The 10136-nt window shown below is 39.3% G+C and overlaps 1 protein-coding gene across 3 annotated transcripts in view; it reads right to left on the bottom strand.

Annotated features, from left to right (window-relative positions):
- Positions 1-10136, bottom strand: part of Akap13 (A-kinase anchoring protein 13) — a 285672-nt gene that overhangs the window by 72473 nt on the left and 203063 nt on the right. The gene's annotated exons all lie outside the window — the stretch shown is intronic.

Here is a 10136-nt window from a genome sequence, read left to right on the forward strand (position 1 = left end):
CTTCCTTCCTTCCTTCCTTCCTTCCTTCCTTCCTTCCTTCCTTCCTTTCTTCCTTACATCCATGACCACAATTAGATTCTAAGTCCGCTAGCTTCCAATAGAGCAGTGGTTCCCAACCTGTGGGTGTGACTCCTTTGGCAAATGTCCATATTCAAAAATATTTATATTAAAATTCTTAATAGTAGCAATGAAAATAATTTTATGGTTGGGGTCACCACAACATGAGGAACTGTATTGAAGGGTCACAGCATTAGGAAGGATGAGAACCACTGCAATAGAGGAATGTTCTAGTTCTCTGTCATTTTACTAAAGGCACTAGTCTATATAGAAGGCACATTAATTTTTGTTTTTAATGGGGAAAAACAATTCTTTCAATCCACCATCAACTGAAATGAAGAAAACCATTAAGTTTCTGGGGTTTTTGCTTTACAAATCTCCAAGCTCTTATCATACCAGGCTTCTAAAAGGTTTAATTGAAATAAGCCAGCTTACAGAGCTGCATTAAGGTAGAGCATTTACTATTCCAAAGCCAAGTATGACTGTTGTTTACTTGTGAAAACTGCCTAATAGTTTCAATGCCACCAGAAGTCTGCCACAGCAACATAAAGAAAGAACACTACTGTTTCTGAGTTTACTGAGAATGGGTTGTGTGTTCTAAAGCCAAATTATATAAAAATAATCCAGAGAATAACATTTTTAATAAGGTGACAATGCTCCTTTCCTGGCTAGCCTCTAGTACCGAATAGGAATTTTATAAATCTAGTCTTAGTAGCTTGGCATCCTCTACTTAGTGAGAGACACTAAATGCCATAATATGAAGAGCGATGGAAAGATTAGCTACATTTCATATTATATTTTGGCTTTCCATTAGACAAGGAACAGGAAAATAGGTAAAGGTGTGTAGATTTTTTTTTCCCTTTTCACAATATATTCCTAATTAAGACATTTGGTGACATTGAGGAGAATCTTTAAAACAGGCTCTCACTATATATCCCTGGTTGTCCTGGAACTCACCATAGACCAGACAGGCTTTAAACTCACCAAGTTTAAACTCAGAGAGTGCCTCTACCTCCTGAGTACTGGGATTAACGGTGGCACTTAGTCCAGACTTTGGTACAGTGCTTTAATAAGACTAATCAAAGGAGAAGTAACTCCTACAAATTGTTCTTTAACCTCCACAAGTATACCATGGCACCCCACCCCATGCAAGCACACAATAACTGAATAAACAAAATGTAATGAAAAGGTGAAGACATATGTCATTTTTTTTTTTTTTAAGAGAAAGGTCAAAACTCACAAAAACTAATGAGTTCTTTCAGCTTTGGAATGGAAAACATTTCTAAACTTGGAGTCTTTTAAAAAGGCATACAACACTTCTAGCCCAAAGCATACTACCACCTATAAAAGGCACCTTTCTACTTTTTGGGCTCAGCTTACCTTCACTCTGAAAAATTCAATTTCCTTGACTGCTTTGTAAATACAATGTGAGATGAATGGAGAGAAAAAACACTGACAGATCAGAAAACGTAGGTCCCAGATCTTCGAAGGACCTTGCCCTGCTACAGTTAACAGCAGAATCCAGACTTGAATCCAGACTACTTTGATTCAAACAGTCCTACTGTGTTATTTCAGCTGCCTTTAAAGAAAAACCGAATGAGAGCAAGATCTTGATGTTATTATTGAAGAGTCCCTTTCCTGGTTTAAGAGGCAAAATAAAACTACCTCATTATGTAAATTCTAGTGTGTAAGAGGTATTATTTTAAAATAAAATTACTGGTGGAAAATAATGGCACACACCCTGTAATCCCTCGGAAGGTAAGACAGGATGATCAGGAATTTCAGGACAGCCTGGGTTAAAACACTAAGGAGGAGCAACAGCTCTGAGTTAAATTCTAGTTATCACATTCTTTTCAAGACAGCAGTTCCTAGTATGAAAATGACTCCTGGTGAGAATAACAGGTACTTTTTCATTTGGTACCAAGTCTAAAAAGGATACTTTCTTAAAGAAATAAAATAGTTCTCCCCACCAATTTACACTTGGTAGTTGGGGCGTGCGTGCGTGCGTGCGTGCGCGCGCGTGCGTGCGTGCGTGCGTGCGTGCGTGCGTGCGTGCGTGTGTGTGTGTGTGTGTTTGGTGCATGCACATGCTGGGAACTGGATTTTGAGCCTTACATGTTCCAGGCCCACACTCGACCCTTGAACTATATTCCAAGCCTCAAATCTAGAACTCTTTTTTTTTTAATTTATTTTTATTTTTTATTTTTTTTGAGACAGGGTTTCTCTGTGTAGCCCTGGCTGTCTTGGAACTGACTTGGTAGACCAGGCTGGCCTCAAACTCAGAAATCCGCCTGTCTCTGCCTCCCAAGTGCTGGGATTAAAGGCGTGCGCCACCACCACCCGGCTATCTAGAACTCTTAAAACAAGTCAAAAGTCAAATTCTTAACACAAGCACGTGTGTGTGTGTGTGTGTGTGTGTGCGTGCATCTATCTATCTATCTATCTATCTATCTATCTATCTATCTATCTATCTAAATAGGTATCAATATTAAAACAACATGAGAACAACTTGTGGACTGTTCATATATACATCCTCATCTCTTTCTTTTGAACATTTTTATTTTATGTATATGGGTGTCTTACTTGCATGTACATCTGTATACAACATGCATGCCTTGTGCCCACGGGAGCCAGAAAAGGGAACCAGATCCTCTGGGACTGGAGTTAAAGATGATTGTGAACAAACATGTGGGTGCTAGGAAGTGAACCCAGGTTCTCTGGAAGAGCAGTTAATGTTCCTAACCACTGAGCCATCTAACTCCCCTACACATTTTTTAAGAAGGCAAAAATCTGACTAGAATACATCTTTAACACAGACTCTTTCCGTAGAGAACGCTGTGACTTTTTCTGATGTTTACTTATTCTACCTTTGCTCTCACTGAGACACAACCTCTAAAACTGACATTTTAGAGGTGAGAAAATAGGTTAACTCAAGACTAATTTTGTTAGTCAGCTGGAAGAGCTAGGTGTTCCCACCTCCCCTTTTAAGCTCATTAGATGACTCCAAAGACAGCTAGGATTGAATTCTCCTAAATAAATAAAGCTGTTGTTAAAGTTACAAATATAATTCTGAGATAAGTCTTAATCTTGAAAATAAAAGTCCCAAATTACAAATCTTTAAAGCAGAACATCAACACAGGGAACAGAAAAGCAAACAGGGGAGGACACACAAAGCAGTATGCTGAATAAGAATCTATTAAATTATACTTCATCAAATTAGAAATTTTAGCTAACCAAGACATTTTTACATAAGTGAATAGGCGCATGATATAAGAGAAGGTATTTGCAAATTATGAATCTAATAAAGGAGCAGTATCCAGGATATATATCATCTACTCCTTGGTAACAACAAATAACCCAATTATTTTAATGGGCAAAGATACGAACAGATGCTCTATACAGGAAGACACATGAGTTGCCAATGAACATGTGAAAATCTGTTTAATATCACTAGTTGTCAGGAAATACAGATCAAAACCATAATGAGATAATACTGCATGGATACCAGAAACAGTAACAATGAAGACAAGTGTGTTTGTTACTAAGGATGTAGAATAACTGGGATTCTCATACATCACTAGTGAGAACATTAGAGAGATGGCCAGTTTGTGAGACAGTCTGTCTCTTGGATGACTATGAATCCCAAACCTCACTCCCAGGGTTGTACAAGAGAAACAATATTCTTCAGACTTATATGCCGTTTATGTGACATTATATATGCCATTTATATGACATTCTCAATCAAAGAAAACATCTTTGATGAGGATGCTTTTTGTTCCTTCTGAAGGGTTGAATGGTCATTGAGAAGGGATGCCATGTAAAGACTTTCCATGTTTATGCTTACATAGCCTATGTGTTCATGCAGCTCCAGGTTACAAAGGTAGTGGATGCGTTTATCAAATGCAACTGAGCAGGTGGTGGTGGTGTGTTCCCGATTCCAGCAATTGGGAAGTAGAAGAAGGTAGATTTCAAGGTCAACCTGGTCTACAGAAAAAGTTCCAGAATGGTCCTGGCCTACCCAGAAAAACTCTGTCTTAAAAAGCCAACTGACAGACCAACAGACCAACCAACCATCAACCAAAGCCAGGCAATGGTAGTGGGCGCACCTAACTCCAGCACTTCTAGTATCTAGAGGCTGAGGCAGGTGGATCTCTGTGAGTCTAAGACAGCCTTGTCTATAGAGCAAGTTCTAGGATAGCCAAGCTACACAAAATAACCCAGTCTTTTTTGTTTGTTTGTTTTTGTTTTTTTGAGACAGGGTTTCTCTGTGTAGTCCTGGCTGTCCTAGAACTCACTCTGTAGACCAGGCTGGCCTCGAACTCAGAAATCCACCTGCCTCTGCCTCCCAAGCGCTGGGATTAAAGGCGAGCGCCACCACTGCCCGGTGAACCTGGTCTTGAAAAACCAGGAACAACTGAATTTTCAGGATTTAAATATAAATGTATATATATTTATATATAAAATGTGTCTCCCCCAAATCTATCAGCCCTAGAAAAATAATGATTCTAAGAATTTACACATGCTATGTATGGACATACCTGTAATATATTTTGAAATATATCATCAAATTTAGGAAGACTGATGAAGACAGAACACACCTATGTAGTAAATAAACATAATAAAAAAATGACGGGAGTCTTCCAGTATGGGCCTGAGCACTGAGCAGATCCCAGGCGGCTGCTCTGCACCCAACCTTACAAAACCCAGAGGAAGCGGGCCGCCCAGGAGCTCTAACCCGGGCAGCATCTTAGGTAAGGAGACAGCAACACTCACCCCAAACAGGGAGTAACTGGGACCCACTAGGACCCAGGAATTCACTCTTGACCAGGAGCACTGGTTCCTTCCAGTCTGGGCCAGAGCACTGAGCAGATCTTGGGTCCCAGCTCTAACCCCAGTAGTAACACCCACCCCACACAGTTCTGAAACAACTAAGATAATAGGAAAGACAGGCTCTAGTAAGAGACAGACCAGGGAGCACTAAGGAGATCCAGATCGAAAAAGTCAAGTGAAAGAACATAAGCATCAGCAACCCAGGGTACTTGACATCATTAGAACCTAGTTCTCCCACACTAGAAAGTCCTGAATTCCCCATATCACCAGGAAGGCAAGATTCAGATTTAAAATCACTTCTAATAATGATGATAGAGGACTTTAAGAAGGACATAAATAACACTCTCAAAGAATTTGAGGGGAACACAGATAAACAGGTAGAAGCCCTTAAAGAGGAAACACAAAAATCCCTTAAAGAATTAGAAGAGAATACAACCAAACAGGTGAAGGAATTGAACAAAACTTCCCTAACCTAAACAACAAGAAGCCCATAAACATACAAGAAGCCTACAGAACTCCAAATAGACTAGACCAGAAAAGAAATACCTTCCGTCACATAATAATCAAAACACTAAAAGCACAAAACAAAGAAAGAATATTAAAAGCAGTAAGGGAAAAAGGCCAAGTAACATATAAAGGCAGACCTATAATTACATCAGACTTCTCACCAGAGACTGTAAAAGCCAGATGATCCTGGACTGACATCATACAGATCCTAAGAGAACACGAATGCCAACCCAGGCTACTATACCCAGCAAAACTCTCAATTACCATAGATGGAGAAATCAAGATATCCCATGACAAAACCAAATTTACACAGTATCTTTTCACAAACCTGGCATTACAAAGGATATTAGCGGGAAACTCCAATACAAGGAGAGAAATTATACCTTAGAAAGAGCAAGAAAGTAATCCTCTTCCAACTAATCCAAAAGAAGATAGCCACACAAAGATAATTCTACCTCTAATAACAAAAATACCAGGAAGCAACAATCACTGTTCCTTAATATCTCTTAACACCAATGGATTCAATTTCCCAATAAAAAGACATAGGCTGATGGACTGGATACATAAACAGGACCCAGCATTTTGATGCATACAGGAAACCCACCTCAGTGACAAAGACAGACACTACCTTACAGTAAAAGGTTGGAAAACAATTTTTCAAGCAAATGGTCCTAAGAAACAAGCTGAAGTAGCCATTCTAAAACCTCTAGCCCGAGAACACAAACGTAGGGACTCATGGCTCCACCTGTATAGGTAGTTGAGGGTGGCCTTGTCAGGCATCAGTGGAAGTCGAGGGCCTTGGTACCCAATAGTTTGGATTCATTAGTGTTGGGGAATTTGAGAGCAGGGAGGCGGGAATGGGAGGATAGTGGGAGCACACCCTCACAGAAACTCCCAAAATTAATATGGATTAGATATGATAGAGACAGGCCGCCAGAAGACTAGATTCCAGAATTCAAACAAAAAATTATCTTGATACTAAAATTTGTTTTGAGAATTGTATATTGCAGAACACCTAGCCTTGGTGAATCTACCCATCAAGCAAGCTGAGCAGACCTGCTCGAACCTCTGATGTCCTGGAATCTCAGCTGGATGCAGTGAAGACACAGACATCAGAGGCTTATCAGTTTACTCTTCCCCCGCCCCTCTTCTAATATTTCAACGCCCGTAATCAGCTTGAAGAAGTTAATGAAGTCAGCGCCCCTATTCCCTGGGCTTGGGGACTAAGGTGGTTAATATTGGGGTGTCATTCTAGGGAAAAGTAGTGGTTTTGTTGGAACAGGGAGGAATAGCTAGGATTTATTGTATAGCCATAACCTATTGGTAGAAATCTGTATAATTGTTATTAAGCTGAAGTTATACTTTCTTAAATGGTACAAAACTTACTTTGATTTCAAATTTAAGGTTTTCATTGGTGCGAGTTTCTTACTGATAATAAGAATGAGATAAATATTGTTACTCTCATAGGCATTGTGCCTATGTAACACATTTAGGAATACAAGGCTTAGACCCAGTCCTTCTTTAACTTTTTTAACTGATTTGAGATGGTTAGCCTGTGAGTTAAAGGCCTATAGCAATTGCATGGCTCTGAGTTTATTGTTAGGGTTTTTTCTAGATTTTAATTAGAAATAGCTGAGAGGAGTTAATGGCCAACAGTCCAGATTGCTTTATATAGATAGTTGGTTTTCAAAACGTTAGAAGTCCACAGAATTGATGTTACAAACATTTCTGTATTAATGTTCATTTTGATTAGGGACCTGTCTGCTCCTGACAGGTTCCTGTCTTGGATTCTAAGAAGAAATTGAGCATCTTTAGAGTTACTCCAGTTATGGTGAGACAGCCACTAGTCAAAAATTGCCTCTTTTCATCTACAGACAAATTACTGTCCTGAAAAGGACACACTTGCAGAATAGTTGACTGATTATATCTGCCAAGACAGAGTAATCGGCCCTTAATAATTCTGCATTACTATGTCTGTCATATGATCCTGGGCCAGAAGGCTGAAGATCAGATGCTCCAACGTTTTGTAGTATAGGGACTGTCCAGGTGTTCAGTGGTCTCTATAAATTGGCTAAGTTTTAGAAGCTATGCTTTGTGCTTCCTATAATTTCAGTTAATTCAGTCATTCTGGATTTCTGATGGGGTTGAAGACTTATAGTCTCATAGCCAATCCCAGCTATTTACTTTGAGAGAAAAGACTTGAGAGGATGGTTTTCAGCTGCCATTCATTCTAAAGCCAAGAAAAAAACCAGGTTCAGAACTAAGTCTTTTGGTTAGGAGAGATGACAGAGGTTCTGGTTAGTCAACGAAATGATGGACTAGGTATTAGGTCTATCTTGTACCTTACTAATACAAATTGGTATAGTTATGCTCTAATTGTATTTTGAGAGAAAAGTTTTATCTTAACAGGAAGGGTGATATGTAGGAGGAGCTATGGTGGGAGGAGTAAAAAGAGGAAGAGGAGGAGTAAGGAGAGGAGGAGGAGGAGCTAGGAGATGGGAGGAGAGAGAGAAAGAGAGAGAGAGAGAGAGAGAGAGAGAGAGAGAGAGAGAGAGAGAGAGAGAGAGAGAAAAGGGTAAGTAGGTAGGTAGGAAGGAGGGGAACATGGAGGCGGATGTTCGCGTGTCTCCGGGATTCAAAGGTAGTTAGTATATCTAGCTTGGGTATTGGGTTACACTTCTGACTGTATGGGCATCTTGTTATTGAGCATTAGCAAACTTACAAAGCCTTTGATTAACATTTAAAAAAAAAGTCCATACAATAAAAAAATAAATAGGTAAAAATGACGGGAGCTGGAATGTAAATGGATGGGTACTCCCTGCAAAATTCAAGAGTCCTGTTTTTTTTAATACAGTATTTGGGGGGAAATGCCTGTTTAATTCTCTTAGAAAGTTATACTATCTATATGTGTATCTACTGAAAGATAAACATTTACATTGCTAAATACAAGAAAGACAAAGCTACCACAAATTTCATAGGTACTATATCCAAAGGAATCATATTTAATAGTGCCAATAAATAGTCTTTCATTTATTCAGCTAGTATTTATTATTTATATTATATACAAGGCATACTACTACCTTGAAAAACATTTTAAACACTCATGACATGCCCTAAATCATGTTATGTTTTTATGTAGAGTATTTTATCTAAAAATCTTGAGTCCTGAATCAGTCATCTATATCAACTATATTTTTTGATTACATACTTTATCAGATAGTTCCAAAAAGAATTGCAAGATTTCATCTCAGTTTTAAAAAAAAGTATAAATTTATGCTGCCGATCTAAAAATGACCTTAGAAACAGGCAAATATTTGTAAGAATAAACATAAGGCTCTTAACACTCACCAAAGAGTCACATTTCCCAGGAGGTGCGCGTTGTTAAAGAGACCTCCAAAGGGCTAAAAATAAATAAATGGCTACAGGAAGTGACCTAATGCACCACTCACAGTCCACAGAAAAGCATGTTGCAATGGCTTGTCTAAAGATTCCCTCCAAACCCCAAATGACTAGAAAAAGAGGAACTTAAGGCCCTGGGAAGACACGAAGTAACTGACGTTGCACAGCACACACTGTAAGAATGGCCAGAGACAAAGGACTTTAGGAAAGCTGAATTGAGGGTCTGTCCCCCAACTGGTTTTTAGAGCCACACTTTAGAAACGGAAAGTAAAGCCACAAAACAGGGAAGAGGCATTAGAGTCAAGCCTCAACGCAAATCTCACTTTTCCTCAGTCATTCAGTTATTTTAGACAAACTTGTTTACCAGTTGTCTTAGAGTTTATATTGCTGTGATAGAACATCATGACCAAAAGTAACTTGGGAAGAAGACTTTATTTTACTCTATATCCATATGACAGTCCAACACAGAGAGAAGTCAAGGTGGCAACTCAAACAGGGTAGGGACCCAGAGGCAGGAGCAGATATAGAGACCATGAAAGAGTACTACCTATAGGCTTTGCTCCTCATGGCTTGCCTTCTTACAGTACCAAGGATCACCAGTCCAGGAACGGCTCCACCTACAGTGAGCTGGGCCCTCCCCCATCATTTACCAATCAAGAAAATACAGCATAGTCTTGGCCAGAGGCCAATCTGGTAGGGGGCATTTTCTCAAGTGAGGTTCTCTCTATTCAAATGTCTCTAGCCTGGATCAAGTTGACATAACACTAGCCAACACACCAATCAAAACCTCTGTTCCTTCTATGGTTTGAGGGACCAAGAAATCTGGTTGGTGGACTTTTGAAATGAGATGAACATATATAAAAATATTCAGGTGAGTGTCTTGACAATATTATTAACTAGCCTTTAATTTTATCAACAGTAGGAAAATTAGTTATTCCAAAAACTCTTGGTCATTCACTGCTTTGGAACAAGAAATGGAGGACTTGTCCCCATCCCCACCCTGACCTGGTCCCAGGCCATCTGGATATTCTCATGCATTCATGAGGAGGTGAAAGTTCATCCACCCTGCCTGGCTTTTTTCTAAAGCACTCTGAACAATGTAGGTGGAAGTTTGTCTGAGTACCATGCTTCAGCTTTAAAAAAATTGTCGCTGGGCAGTGGTGGCGCACGACTTTAATCCCAGCACTTGGGAGTCAGAGGCAGGTGGATTTCTGAGTTCGAGGCCAGCCTGGTTTACAGAATGAATTACAGGATAGCCAGGGCTACACAGAGAAACCCTGTCGCAAAAAACCAAACATAAAATAAAATAAAATAAAATAAAATAAAATAAAATAAAATAAAAT

The sequence above is a fragment of the Grammomys surdaster genome, unplaced genomic scaffold (assembly GCF_004785775.1).
Source record: "Grammomys surdaster isolate TR1022 unplaced genomic scaffold, NIH_TR_1.0 271, whole genome shotgun sequence".
Lineage (NCBI taxonomy): Eukaryota > Metazoa > Chordata > Mammalia > Rodentia > Muridae > Grammomys > Grammomys surdaster.